Genomic DNA, 16059 nt, shown 5'->3' on the forward strand with positions numbered 1-16059 from the left:
TTCCCTTTACTTTCCTCTTGTCCCACTATCATGCTCAGCCTTCATTTGGGTTTCAGTGATTTCTCTCCATTACATTGCCCTTGCTGAATCCCTACCAGGCCTCTCGCACCCTCCTTGCCACTGATTTTGGGTCACTTGTTACTCCCATGTCCCTGGGTTGGTCAGCACCACCTCCTTACCCCTGCCTCCCCCTCTCCTGTGTCCCCCCGGAACTGTTTTCTCCTCCAGACTATTCATCCTGTCTATCTTATCTAGGTAGATCTGTAGAGATCATAATATGCATCACAGACCAAGCCATAGCAAGATAGGCAATCAGTGAGAGCACAGTGATGGCAACAAAAAAGGAAACCAATTGCCCACAGAAGAATAAGTTAATTAAAAGGAAAAAAATTTAAGCAGAAAGAAAAACCTGTAAATAGATCAAGGTCTGATTTTTGATCTCTAGGCGTGTCCTTCAGTCAGGACCGATGGGGTACCATGCTCTGGCCCCCGAGTCCCCATTCTCTCTTAATTTCATTTTTCCACAAATGTTTTGAATCCCCTGCATTTGAGTTTAATGTGTGAATTAGTGTATTATCTTGCAGTCAACTAACAACAAGTAACCATTTCCATGGTCATGTCTTCTAAACTTGCCGCACTGCCATGGAGTTCATTCCATTTTATAACAGCCCTGGAGGACAGAGTGGGACTCGTGGGTTTCCCAGGCTATACATGTTTGCAGGAACAGACAGCCATATTTTCCTGCCTTGGAGTGGCTGGTGCAGTTGAACTGCTGACCCTATGCGTAGTAACTGGACTTGTAGTTCACTGTGCCACCAGGGTTCCTATTTGTTCTAACATTTTAGTAATCAGTGAAATTTGGGTCCTAAAAAGAGGTTGGAGAGAAAAAATGACTCTGAACAAAATTTATAGATCATATAATTCTTAATAATGGCAAGAAACAAGAGTGAAATTGAGGAGTAAAATTCCAGTGGAAATTAAGGATTATACGAGAGGGTACTCCTTCCCCCCCCAAAATGGATTTTTTTCCCAAAAGCTATGTATTTAAGTTTTTTTACAAAATAACTTTATCACTTTCAAGGTACCCTTTATTACAGTTAATACATTTGAGTACTCTTTATTACACTTAATACATTTGTCAAATCTGCGATTCCATTTTTGGACACATTTTTCAAACTCATCTGTTTGGATGGCAGACAGCACTTCCCCCGCTTTTTTCTTCACCTCTTCTACGTCTTCAAATAGCTGTCTTTTTATGTCCTTCTTCATTTGTGGGGAAAAAAAAGACGCAAGGAGAGAGGTCAGGTGAGTCAGATGCATGGGGTAGGAGAGACGAAACTGGCACACTCAGATGGCTGCATGAGCAGGTGCATTGTCGTGGTGGCAAAACCAGTCCCCCGTCTGCTGTAAATCAGGCCTTTTTTGTCACACACTATTCTGCTATCTTTTTACAACTTCTAAATAGAAAGCTTGATTAACAGTCTGACTTGGGGGAATGAACTCCAAATGCACTACGAGTTGACATTTTTGTCCATTTGGGAAGTTGACAGATGTCCAGAATAAGGTTTGTCATCAATTGACATTTCATCTTTCTTGAAATGAGAAATCCACTTGTACACTTGAGTTTTTCCCATAGTGCTGTCCTTGTAAGTTGTGTTCAACATTACAACAGTTTCTGCGTCATTTCTCCCAAGCAGGAAACAAAATTTCACAGCCGCACTCTGTTCTCTTAAATAGGTTATCACAAAAAAATGAGCTTTGAGTGAAACTGCCTTTATGAAAAAATTCTCCGTGACCTGAGAGAAACTTCTCAGGTGATGCCACTGGATGCACTAACTCAGAGCGAGTTACTTGATGCTTGCCTAGCAGGAAAAAATGTGTATTATGAAAGCTCTGCCCAACAGAGCTTTTTTTCTGGATTTTTTTGGTTACCCCCTTGTATATACCAATCAGCTCTTGAGAAGAAAGCATTTTGATAATTGTCTTTCCTGGCAGATTGAGTTTCCCATATATGTGCTTGATTGTCATTCCACATATCTTACCATTTTTGTTGTTGGAAAGAGAATTGAAGTACCACCTTAAGAAAACGGGATTCATTCCTTCCTTTCCCTGCAAGCATGAACTTCACTGTCAGAGCAGATCATTATTTCTAAGACAAGCAATAATTGGGAGATGGGCACAGCAATGAGAAATAAGAGATAAAAGAAAGGAAAACAAGACAGCAGTCCACCCCTCCCCCTTTTATTTAGCATATACACGCCCAGCCTATTGTCAGCTTTCATTAAATTCTACAGAAATCTCATGTGATGGGTAAGCCTACCCAAACAGTGATAAGGTGATGCCTTTAAAAATCCAGCATTGTGGGGAAGTGGGGTGGATGACACAATGGATTTTCCAAGTAACTGAAGTAAAACCACTTTAAGCATTGAACTTTTAGCACATTTAAACCAATGTAGATGGAAATCATTCTAAGATGAAGACACAGAACTTGGTCCTTGAGACTGATCCTTTGCTTTCTTGATTACTTCAAAGTTTAAGAACTAAAGTTTAGTTGTACACAGAGACAGTCAAGTGGCTGCTCCTGGCATGTTTGAAGCTTCGTGGTAGCTGTCTTGTTTTTCTTTCCTGTATCTGTTTCTCATTGCTGTGTCCATCTCCTGATTGTAGCTTGTAGAAATAGTGCTCTGCGCTGACAGTGAAGCACATGCTTGCTGTGCCCGAGTCTGTGTAGGAAAGGGGACCTTTTCTTGCCAGGATCCAGTTCCATCTTGAAAATTATCTTCTGACTAAGAGATGCTTCATTATTTATTATGCAGTTAAGGAGAGAAAAGATTATTCTAAACCTTTCTAATTTTCTTAAATATATTATGAAAATAACCAAAAGCTGTGTAGTAGCAAAGAACAGGGTTTTACTTTATTTAAAAAACATACAAATTTCCCAAGTTTAAAAAGAAATATGTGTGTGTCATTTTGGAGCATTCCTTACATTTTCATGACTCCATGGTATTTTGCCAAAGGAACTGTGAGCTGCAGAGGGTATTTATACCCGTCCAGATGCAGTAACATTACATTTAGAGTAGTTTCATTCCTCTGAGAGAGCTGTTAGGCTATTTATCTTTCATCCAATGATTTCTTCTTTTTTTTCTGTGAGATACAGCTGCAAATCTTAGATTTAATTTTCACTTCTGAAAAAAATATCAGGTGAAAAATGAAGAAACCTAAACACGATTCTTAGAAAGCACCGAAATCAAGGAGGAGCAATCTCTCAGCCCTTCCTCCGTTTGTTTTCAGAGACCCAGCGTGAATGGCTGTGGTGCTGTTGTGTAACCAGACTTCCGGAGAAGTCAGGCCGAATAGTGCCCGTCTGGGCTGGCAGCTCAAAATAGCTACCACCTCCCCATCCCTGCTCGTGAAAGCCTGGCAGTAAGCAAAAGGTACCCACTATAGAACCCATGGGGTGATAACAGAATTGTCACAGGTAAGCCTTCCCTGAAGTTAGACTTTTATTAATGTTTGAGGTTGTTGAAATGGACGCCAGTAACGTGTTGGGGATTGGTATAGGCGCTATAGTGGTACAGAGTGCCTCATTCAAATTTTGAGGCTTAGGGAAATAAACAAGGAAGCAAATATTTGTATAAATCTGGTTTTTAAAGGTAGATTGTATCTTTGCCACATATCAGTGGATTGGTCTATATGACAAGTTCTATATAGAAATATTCTCTTTTATTTGTGTTCAATTTAAGATTCTGTTGCCATTATTGGTTCTCAAATGTAGGTATCACTCTTAGGTATTTAAAAATCTTTATAATAAGCTCTCTTAAAATGTATGAGCTCTCTAAGTCTGCATAGTTCCTGTAAAATTGAATTGTTATTTTTGGGGGACATAACATGCTGGAGCATTTTCAAGTGTACTGTTTTATGTTGTTTATATTTTCTGGACTTAGTGTTTTTTTTTAATGGCAATTAAAGAAGCAGATGCATAGGGCTAGGCCTTTGTTAATTTTGCATGCCTAGGTTTGTTATAAGAATTTAAAAAGAATCATAGATATTATCTCACTTTTTTTCCTTTCTTTTTTTAATTAAATACTTTTATTTGGGCTCTTACATCTCATCACAATCCACACAATCATCCGTTTTGTCAAGCATATTTGTACACATTGCTGCCATCATAATTTTCAAAGCATTTTCTTTCTACTTGAACCCTTAGTATCAGCTCCTCAGTTTTCCCCCTCCCTCCCTCACCCTCCCTTCCTCCCTCACCCTTGATAAGTTATAGATTATTATTTTCATATCTCTGTCCTTCTCCCACTTTTCTGTTGTTCAACCTCCCTGGGAGGGGGTTATATGTTGATCCTTGTGATCAAATACCCCTTTCTACCCCCACCTTCCCCTTATCCTCCTGGTATCTCTATTCTCATTGTTGACCCTGAGGGGTTTATCTATCCTGGATTCCCTGTGTTGCAGGCTCTTATCTGTAGCAGTGTGCATGCTCTGATCTAATCTGATTTGTAAGGTAGAATTGAGGTCATGACAGTGGAGGGAAGAAAGCAATAAGGAACTAGAGGAAAGTTGTGTGTTTCATTGGTGCTATACTGCACCCTGACTGGCTCATCTCTTCCCTGTGATTCTTCTGTGAGGGGATGTCCAATTGTCCACGCCACATGCCCCACCCCACCCTAATTCACATTGGGTATGATTTTGTTCTGGGTCTTAGATGCCTGATACTTGGTCCCATCGACACCTCATGATCACACAGGCTGGTGTACGTCTTCCATGTGGGTTTTGTTGCTTCTCAGCTAGATGATCTCTTGTTTATCTTCAAGCCTTTAAGAACCCAGATGCTATATCTTTTGATAGCAGGACACCATCAGCTTCACCACATTTACTTATGCACCCATTTTGTTTTCGGAGATAGTGTTGGGAAGGTGAGCATCACAGAATGCCAGGTTAATAGAACAAAGTGTTCTTGTGTTGAGGGAGTACTTGAGTCAAGGCCCAATGTCTGTCTGCAACCTTAATTCTTAACATATAGATGTAAGTACATAGATCTGTTCTCCTCTCTTTATATATAAATATATTTACATGTGTACATGCCTGTATTTAGAGCTCCATAAATGTCCTTTGTCTCCTGGTTCTTTCCTCTATTTCCTTTTACTTTCCTCTTGTCCCACCATCATGTTTGGATCTTCACTCCGGTTTAGTAATTTCTTGCTGCTACATTGCCCTTGATTAAGCCCCACTAGGCATTATGCGCCCTTCTCCCCATTGATTTTTAGTTCACATGTTCCCTTGTCCCTGGTTGGTTGCCCACCTCCTTCCTTTCTTCCACCTCCCCTTCTCCCGTATCCCCCAGGAACTGTCGGTTTCATTGTCTTGAAATTGTTTATTCTCCGAATTGTTTATTCCACTTATCTTTATCCAGATAGACATGCAGAGACATTAATTAATAAGTGCAAAAACTAGGCCAAGCCAAACAAAACAACAAAGGAGGACAAAACCAACAAAACAATAACAACAGCAACAAAAACCAAAACCGAAATAGCAACAATAAAAAGATAGTCAATGACTAAGAAGTAAAAACCTATAAATAGTTCCAGGTCTGTTTTTTGACCTTTAGGAGAGTTTTCCAGTTGAGACTGATGGGGTGCCACACTCTGTCTCCTTTGGTATATTTTTGGTATTCCCCGGGAATTTCATCTCTTTACTCCCCTTGCTGCTCTGTTGCAATGCCCTTAGTGTTTCATCTCAGTGTGGTGGGGTCAGATCGGGCACAATTCCCGCACTGTGTCTCCAGTGTTGTCCCCCGTAGTGCTGTGGTTCAGTGAGGGATGTCGTGTCTCGTGGTGGGGCCGGCCCTATGGTCTTCTTTGTGTATTGTCTGCTCTGAGCAGGAATATCGTCCTTGGGGCTTGGTGGCCCAGAATGTGAGGGCACTCTCAGTCCCTCTTTGTTTCTCCTGTGTGCTCTAATCACGTGTGCCCCTCTCCCCAACCTGTAGCCTCAGGGCTGTCCTCTGAAGTGTATTCTTCTGTGGGGGGTGGGGGATGGGTGGTCCATGTAGTTGGGATTGGGGCCAGCCCTGCAGACCTATTTGCTCCCTGGTACATGCCAGTATGTTGTATTCATGTCTTGGCACATCGGGTTGAAGCCTGGTCTTTCTCTCCCTTTTCTGTGGAGTTTTCTCACTTTTCATTTGGTAGTTGGCCACCTCAAGAGCATGTACCAATGTGTCCACTTGCTGATTCCAATCACCTTCTGATCTTCCAATGATTTAGGGGTTCCAGAAAGGAGGTTCTTGTGGTGGACATCAACATGTCCTACTCTGATTCGCCTTTTAAATTCCCACAGCGCTTTCCATAGGTCTTGGTCCCACACAAGTCTTATATTAATAGTCCTCTTTTCTATTGCCCACTCGCCTGACTATATAGCCAGGCCATTGGAAACACCCTTCCAGAGGCCCCTGGTCATACGTGCATATAAATAAGATACAACCCAGGAGTACAGAATCGATGATTATATTTGGGTATCATTAAAAAGTTGAAGGGCAAGATATGACAAAGGGCAAGATGACAAAATACCCATTTATAAACTATTAAGAGCTCATGAGGGAGAGGGGAGCGGGGAGGGAGGGGAAAAGTGAGGACCTAATGTCGGGGGTTTAAGTGGAGAGAAAATGTTTTGAGAAACGATGTACAAATGCGCTTTACACAATTGATGTGTGTATGGATTGGGATAACAGTTGTATGAGCCCCTAACAAAATGTTAAAAAAAAATAAAATAAAAGAATACACTTTTCTTCTCTAAAAAAAAAAAGTTGAAGGGTTATATGTTAATTTGATTGCACTATTGATACTCAATCTAACCCCCATCAAATGTCCTTTGCATAGGTCTGGTAAGAAGGTGGGGGATTCATCTGTGAGTCATTGTGAACAGGATTCCCTGGAGTGGCATCTTGCTGTGTATAAAATGAGCCCTCTGAGAAGCAGGAGGAGGGATCTCATTACCAGCAACAACCAGGAGTGGAGCACCCCTGCCTGCCTTTCGGATTTTGGAGTGGACAGCATTCACTATTCCATGAGATATTTCCTCAGATGTTAGTGAGTTTCTGTGGGACACTAGTGATTCAAAGAAGCCAGAAACTTGGGGGAATATACTTAAGGGAGGAGTGGGGGGAAAATGGAGCTGAATACTATCATGGAAGAGTTGGACATTTGGGGCATCATCAATCCCCAACTCCTTGGGTCTAGTCTGGTATTAATTCTTCTAAGAGATTATTACCACAGTAGTAAGTAGAAAAAAGTTAGAAAATGAAAATAGAAGACCCGATGGGTGAAGGAAGGGAAACCCTGCTTTGCCAGGGAATTGTAATTTTAGAATTCTTGTGGGTGAAGATCCCAAGCAAAGAAGAGGAAAGGGTATGATAGAGCTGAAAACCAAACCAAACCAAACAAACCCCCCAAACACAGGCTTTCATTTAATTTGGAAGGCTTCTCTTCCTTGCAGATCATATGTTTTCTTAGGTGGGGTTCAGCTTATTTTAATGCCAACAATTAATTAATCGCTTTAAATATACTATAGTTTTATGACAGTAGACATACCATGAGGTCATCAAAATATTTTTACTTTACTATGAAAACCATATACTAACTAGCGGAACGTTTAAGAGCCAGCAGTGTCTTAGAGTCTTACAGACAGTGGTTCTAATCTCAGCCCTCCACTCACTGCAATGCAGTGGGGGGCAGATTATTGAACTTTTTTGAGTCTCAGCATATATATATATATATTCATTTGTAAAATGGAAGTAGATAGTATCTTCCTTTTGTGGGCTTGTGGAGATCAAATGAGATAGTGATTGTACTGCATTTGTTTCTGAAGACAATGGATATCTCGAAATATTCAGAAATTTGTCTGACGTCACCATCTTCAGCACACATGGAACTTTCCAGGAGGATCAAAGGATCGCTTTCACTTTATCTGCATACCTTCCCAGCATTATTGTTCACTCTATAGGCTTATCATTTGGCTGAAATGTATGTTCCAGTTGAATTTTTTTCTTCTTTTTTTCATTCTTAAATCAGACTTTTTTAATACTTTAGGACTAAACATCTTATAAATGGTTAAATCTTAAAAAGCAAAATGGAGCAGAAGAAAAGGATTCTTTTTTAGATTGAGGTAAAATGTACTGTTTTGGGTTAAAGATGACCTCTGATTTCATGAATTTCAAGATCACATTCAACATAATTGTGTAATTTAGAAATTGCTCATTATTTAAGTCTGACATTAGGTTTCTGGCGTTGTTAAATAATAAGTTGGAGTACTGAAGGATGAAAATCTTTAATGTGTTTTAAAGATGTGTGAGTATTCAAGATGAGACTTAGGGCTGAAAAGTAAGAACTTGATTTTAAGTGAACCGTCATAAGATGAAGCGTAGTGTCTATCTCATAGCAACAATAACACCCCCCCAAACAAAACAAGGCAAAACACAAAACCCCATTCTGACTCATAGTGACCTGATACAGAGTTTCTGAGGCTGTAAATCTCTGTAAGAGAAAATCGCCTCCTCTTTGTCCTTGATGCGGCTGTTGGGTTTGCACCACCCACTTTGTGACTAGCAGCTCCACTTTTACTTGACAGGGCCGCTAGGGCCCCATAATAAAACATTGTGAGTTATTGAATAGCGCCCAGGAGTCCCTGGGGTGGTACAAATGCTTAAGCACTTAACTACTAACTGAAGAGGTGGCTGTTGAAACCCATCCGTGGGTGCTACAGAAGACCAGCCTGGCAATCTGCTGCACTACTAACTGAAAGGTTGACTGTTTGAATTCACCCAGAGATGCCTTGGGAGAAAGGCCTGGTGGTTTGGTTCTAATGGTCACAGCCATGATACTCTGGGGGTCAGTTCTACTCTGAAACACATGGGCTGGATGCCATGAGCTGGATTGCTGTTGTTAGGTGCCATCGAGTCAGCTTCCATCCTTGACGCCCCTCTGCACAATAGAGCGAAACACTGCCCGCCACTGTCCTGCGCCATCCTCACAGTTGTTCTTATAACTGAGCCCATGGATGCGCCCACTGTGTCAATCCATCTTGTCAAAGGCCTTCTTTTACAATGCCCCTCCACTTTACCAAACATACTATCTCTCCAGGAACTGGTCTCTCCTGACAGTATGTCCAAAGTATGTAAGACGACGTCTTGCTATCCTTGCCTCTCAGGAGTACTCAGGTCTTCTTCCAATACAGATTGGTTTGTTCTTTTAGCAGTCCATGATATTTTAAATACTCTTCTCCAGCACTACAATTCAAATACATCTGTTCTTCTATGGTTTTCCTTATTCAGTGTCCAACTTTCACATGCATATGAGGCAATGGAAAATACCATGGCTTGGTTCAGGCCCACTTTAGTCCTCAAAGTAACATCCTTGCTCTTCAGTACTCAAAAGAGGTCTTATGCAGTAAATTTACCTAATGCAACACCTCTTTTGATCTCTTTGTTGTTTCCATGAGCATTGATTGTGGATCTAAGAAAGACAAAATCCTTGACAACTTCAATCTTTTTTCCATTTATCATGTTAACTGTTGGTCCAGTTGTGAGGATTTTGGTCTTCCTTACATTGAGTTGTAATCCATGCTGAAGACTACAGTCCTTGATCTACATCAGCAAGTAACGCCAATTCCTCCTCACTTTCAGCAAGCAAAGTTGTGTCATATGTGTATCACAGGTTGTTAATAAGCCTTCCTCCAATCCTGCTGCCACACTGTTCTTCCTATAATCCATCACAACCCTGACACACACCTTTCATGATTTTAAACTATACAGTATTCCCTTGTTCTGTTTGCAAAACTGCCTCTTGATCCACGTACAAGTTCCAAATGAGTACAATGAAATGTTCTGGAATTTCCATTCTTCTCATGGTTATCCACAGTTTATTATGGCCCACACAGATGAATGCCTTTGCATAGGCAATGAAACACAAGTAAACATCTTTCTGGTATTTTCCGCTTTGAGCCAAGATCCGTCTGACATCAGTAATGATAACCCTCATTCCACGTCCTCTTTTGAATCTAGCCTGAACTTCTGGTAGTTCAATGACAATGTGCTGTTGCAACTGTTGTTGGATGATCTTTAGTAAAATTGTACTTGTGTGCGATATCAATGATAGCATTCTATAGTTTGAGCATTCTTTTGGGTCACCTTTCTTTGGAATGGGCACAAATATGCTGTCTTACAAGTTTCCTGGCATAGACAAGTGAGTACTTCAAGTGCTTCTTCAGTTTTCTGAAACATTTCAATGCATTTCCCATCAATTCCTGGAGCCTTGTTTTTGGCTAATGCATTTGTGTGCAGTTTGAACTTCTTCCTTCAGCCCCATTGGTTTTTGCTCATATGCTACCTCCTGAAATGGTGCACTGTCCAGTGCTTTCTGGTACAATGACTCCACCACTTATCTGTTAGTTTGTCATACTGTGGTGACTTGTGTGTTGCTGTGATGCTGGAAGCTATGTCACTGGTATTTGAAATGCCAGGAGGGTCACTCAAAGTGAACAGGTTTCAGCAGAGCTTCCAGACTCAGGACAGTCAACGAAGAAGGGCTTGGCTCCCTACCTTGGAGGAAGAATCCGCTGAAAACCTTATGCATAGCTTTCAAGCACTGTCAAATACTGAAAGCCTAGACAAAGGAAGCAGATATTGTCAGAGGTACTGGCAGCAGATGGGCCCCTCAGGTCTGGGCACTCGAAATGTGACTGAAGAGGAGCTGGTTTCTCGGAGTAGAGTCAACAATAGTGACGTGAGTCAGGTCTTTAAAGCCTGTGAGAGTGGAGCCTACAGGATCTTCATTTGCTGACCAGGCATGACTCAAAGAAAAACAGCTGCAAAAATCTTCTAATGATTAGAACTTGGAACATGCAAAGTATGAATATAGAAAAACTGGAAGTGGCCAAAATGAAATGTAACACATGAAGATCAATACCCTGAGCATTAGTGAGCTGACATGGACCGGTATTGGCCATTTTGAATCAGAAAAATAATTTGATTTTCTATTTGGGAAATAACACAATCAAGAGAAATGGGGTGGGAATAGTGGTCAGAAGGATCTTGCTAAATCCATCATAAGCATAATGCTGTCTGTCTACATTCAAGGAAATTCAGTCAATACAACTATTATTCAAATTTATGCACCAACCACAAGCTAGTGATGAAGAAATTGAAGAATTCTACCAATGACTTTAATCACAACTCGGTCAAACATGCAATCAAGATGCATTGATAGTTATTGGTGATTGGAATGCAAAAGTTGAAAACAAAGCGGAAGGAACAGTAGTTGGAAAATAGGTCATGATAGAAACGAAGCTGGAGATCTCATGATAGAATTTTGCAAAACCAATGATTTGTTTATAGCAAATACCTTTTTTCAACAACACAGAAGGCGACTATACACATGGACTTCCCCAGATGGAATACACAGAAATCTAATGGACTACATCTGCGGGAAGACATGATGGAGATGCTCAATACAGCAGCCAAAACCAGACCAGGGGCTGACTGTGGAACACTTGCTCTTAATGGGAGTTCAGGATAAAGCTGAGTTGGATTAGACTCCATCTAGTGGTATGTACCATCCCCCAGTTTCTGCAGTTATTAATTCTGGTCAGTCTTATATGCTTTCTCTTTCCTAACACACATCCTACACCAACCTACATGTTCTTAAAAGTAAATATCAGATAACATTGTATTCTTAACTATTTAGAATGCATCTCTAAAGAATTAAACATTTAAACAATATGTAACCACAATAATATTTGTTTGAGGCATCATTTTTAAAACATTTTATTGTGATTTGGATGAGAGTTTACAGAGCAAATTGGTTGTTCATTCAACAACTCATACACATCTTGGTTTGCGGCTTGACTCCAACCCCACAATGTAACAGCACTCTTCCCCTTTCCTCCCCGTCTTATTCACCCTCCTGTCCCGTCCTGCCTCTGAGCTTTATTCCTGGGCACATGCTGCCCCTTGATTGTTGGTGTGACTGATTGTTCTAAGGTTGGCGTGTCTTCCTGGAGTTACTGTTTACTTTATAGCCCTCTATAGCTCACTTTCTAGGCCTGTCATTTAGTTGAAAAGCTGAGCAAAGGGGTGAGTTCAGTTCCAGCCTTGAAGAGTGTCTAAGGGCCATAGTTTCCAGGACTTCTTCAGTATCTACACCAGTCATTCTTGAGTGAGGCATGCTTTTGTTGTTGTGTGATAAAAATATACACATCAAAAATACATCATTCTTGACATTAGAAAATATTGAGAAGTTGGAGAATACTGTGATGAGTGTGCCTGGAGGGCTGTAGTCTCTCTTTCTAGTGAAGACCTAGATAACTTTGTCCAGGTAGTGTCTGACGTATAGCATATTCCAATGATGACAAACTTAACTTAATTCAACCACTTATCCACAACATTGTCTCCACTAGCTTAGCTTTGATCTTGATTTAAAAAATAGTGATAGAAAAATCAGCTCTGAACAAGTTGGTCTCCCAGCAATGCTTGTGGCACCCATTGAGTTGGAAAATGCCTAAGGGTGGGAGACCAACTGCAGGAGCTGTTGCGTCATTGGTTCGTCTACGTTCTTCCAACGTGAACAGTGACTCTCCATGTGGACAGGAGGCCTGGTGGTGCAATGGGGTGTGTGTTGGGCTGCTAACCACAAGGTCAGCAGTGTGAAACCACCAGCTGTTCCTTAGGAGAAAGATGGGACTCTTGCAAACAGTTACATTCTTTGGAAACCACACGGACAGTTCTACACTGACCCTTAGGGTCACTATGAGTTGGACTTCCTGACTCAATGAGTTTTTGGTTTCTTCCACCAGTTCCTGGACTTGAGATATAGTTTCTTTATTTGACCAGTACATTCTCTAAAACCTACAGAGGTTGTTCTACCCTGTCCTATAGGGTTACTGTGAGTCAGAAACAACTCAGTGGCAGTGAGTTTGTGTGTGTTTATAAACACATAGTTTTATATACAGAAAGTAGCTCACAGTTGAAGCTGGTAAGTTCAGTCTAGTTTTAAGTTTGTGGGTCATATGTTAAGCTGGAGGCTTTTCCTTACTCTTAGAGCTGCTGGGCTAATGAACCAGAAAGCTCGAAGATGAACCAGGCAGCAAATGACGCTAATGGCTGCAGACTCATATGAGTCCAAGGTCATCAAGTCGTCAGATCACCATAGTTGGCAGGCTGCTGATAGCTCCCAAGGTCAACAGTTAATGTGGCAGGTTTGTGAGCCAGATGCATGATCCAGACCAGCAAGAAGAAAGGCATGCCTTCTCACAGAGTCTGTATCAAGGGCTCATGCGGGAGGGGGGAGCGGGGAGGGAGGGGAAAAATGAGGACCTAATGTCGGGGGTTTAAATGGAGAGAAAATGTTTTGAGAAACGATGTACAAATGCGCTTTACACAATTGATGTGTGTATGGATTGGGATAACAGTTGTATGAGCCCCTAATAAAATGTTTAAAAAAACCCACAAAAAAACAGCAGCCCGTACCCACAAGAGAATTTCTTTTCAATTGTCACAGGGTTGTGACCTGGGCTCAAATGTAATAATTGTGAGGTTCTGTTGCACACAGGTTCGCTGTGAATCAGAACCGACTTGACAATCCCTAACAACAACAGCAACAACACGTACAACCTGAACACCTACAACACCAACACCTACAGCTACACCTACAACACTTACAACCTGAAGTAAGGAGCAGCTTCTTTCAAGGAGGTGGTTACAGTATGTTGCATCACATCATGGAGTGGGTGGGTCTCAACTGCCAAACTACCAGCATCCTGGTGGTCCAGTCAGGCTGGCACAAAACCTATCACAGTATATGTGAACTAGAACCTCAGTAGCAATACTTTTAGACTCACTCACATATTATCAAACGTAGGAAAACCAGATTGTATTAGCCACTTTCTATTAAAAAGAGAGTTCTAGAGTATATCTAAGTACATAATAAACTCTCTCTCAAATTCTGTCATTCTCTAGTGCCTGGCAAAGTACCTGTTATCAAGACAATGAGTGGCTTTCTTTAAACTTGTGCTTATAATATGATTGTTTTCACAATGAGATTTTGTTTAAAAACTACACTATATCAAGGGTGGTGTACATATTATATTGTGCCTGCCAAGCAACTCACGAGCATATGTGTTGTATGGAATCCTGGTTACATGCTTGCCTGCTTTCCAAAAGGTGAGTCGTATTGTGAACTCACCAGCTGATCTGATGGAGAAAGAGGAGGCTGTCTGCTTTTGTAAACTCACAGCCTTGGACAGTTCCCCGTCCTTCTGGGTCCCTGTGAATTGAAATGGACTTTATAGCAATGAGTTTGGTTTGGGGTTTGGGGTGTATTTTAGATTGGCTTTTAATTTTGAGAATACTTTTTTTTTAACTGTAAAGATTTTAAAAGCAGATAAATTTAAAAGTCAATTACAATTAAACCATAGCTGAAATGATCAGTTTTCATTGCAAACACCAGAAAGGGCAGGAAACAAAGACAAAACAGCCTAAAACATGAATGGGTTACCCAAATAAATCATATGTTTTCAGTTGACAAAATGCCCCAGAGACAGTCTTGTTTGCCTAAGCTAAATTAGTAACATCTCACTTGTTCCACATGCGGAGAAAATGAGATGTGTGGACTAACAGAAAACTCCCATTCTGGGAGTGCTGGGATCCTGTGGGGTTGATGACTTCTTTGTTTAAAGTGAGCCAGATTATGAGCCTGCCTTGAAGCAAACTGTTAAAACTCTTAGGAATTATGAATCAGTTAGATTACCTTTCTGGCTTCATCTTAAAGAGATTTGTTCATGTAGTTGCACTTGCTGAGCCGTGAAGGACGCGGAGCACCTTTGGTGGGAGTTTTCCACAACGAGTGGCCTCTGGCGTCCCTCCTGGAAGGTCTATGTTCTTTTCTGGTTCATGGCACTTTTCTGTCCCCTCTTTCTCCCTTCTCATCAGCCCTTTCTTATGTTGCCTTCTTTCTCTGCCTGATCCATTTCTTCAGTCATATCAACTCCCACCCCTAGTGTCTTTTAGCTCCCTGGTTCCAGTGTTCTGCTAGGGCATCTGCCTGGTAAAATACTAACTCTCCGTATATTCACCATTAGCCTTCTGTTTACCTACTTTCCCACTTTTGCAAAGTGGAGAGAGAGAGTGAGTTTTGCCAAAATATACCCATCTGCAGTCTAGAGGCAGAACACTGCCTAGGGAAACTGCTCTTCACTTGGTGACCACATTACATAAAGTACATTATGGATGGTGGTGACATTGCAATATAGTTGATTACACAGGGAGCAGTGCAACCAGACTAGTGTTTGGCTAAACCACTATGAGCCATAGCCTAGATACCTTGACCCACACCACACTCAGTGAATGATACGGCTATTCACACAGCTGTCCGCAGCATCTTTCTCTAGCTGCCCTTGTTGCCATCAAGCTGATTCCAGCTTGTAGCCCCATAGGACAGAGTAGACCTGCGCCATCAGGCTTGCCGGGTGGGACTCTTGTTTGTGCTCCCAGGTGTCTTCTCCCACAAAGCTAAGAGGTGAGTTCAAACCACTGATCTTTTGGTTACCGTAGTAGCCGAGCGCTTAACCGTCGTTTCGCTAGGGTTCCTCGCTCCACATTTTAGTCAAAATCTATGTTTATTCTACCTCCTTAATAGCTTGGACAGTCATTCTCTCCTTGTCATTTTTTCAGGGGTGGTGAAGGGAAAGCCAGGTAGTTTTATTTATGATGATGACATATAAGACCCCACATGTATGCATGTGGGTGAGACAAGGACTTTGCCTGGGCCTCTTGTGGCTAACTTCCCCTGCGGTTTCTTCCATCTGCATGCCTTTATTCAGATCTTTAAACTCTTGCAAGGGGTCTGTGTACAGGCCGAGCTTGTACTCTGCCAAGGACAGGCCACTGAAGCTCAGGTCTCTGGGTGAGGGTACTTGTATTTGTAATAATTTGAATGGAGCAGTGCCAAGCTTTTGTCTATCTCTGCAATGTGCCTGTTCTCTCCCTCAAAGGGCCGGTGC

At 41.4% G+C, this 16059-nt stretch overlaps 1 protein-coding gene across 1 annotated transcript in view; it reads left to right on the top strand.

The window, feature by feature from the left end:
• Nucleotides 1–16059, top strand: part of STK3 (serine/threonine kinase 3) — a 290300-nt gene that overhangs the window by 18128 nt on the left and 256113 nt on the right. The window lies entirely within an intron of this gene.

Source organism: Echinops telfairi, unplaced genomic scaffold (assembly GCF_000313985.2).
Source record: "Echinops telfairi isolate 266 unplaced genomic scaffold, ASM31398v2 ScPeMD7_1;HRSCAF=3_0, whole genome shotgun sequence".
Taxonomy (NCBI): domain Eukaryota; kingdom Metazoa; phylum Chordata; class Mammalia; order Afrosoricida; family Tenrecidae; genus Echinops; species Echinops telfairi.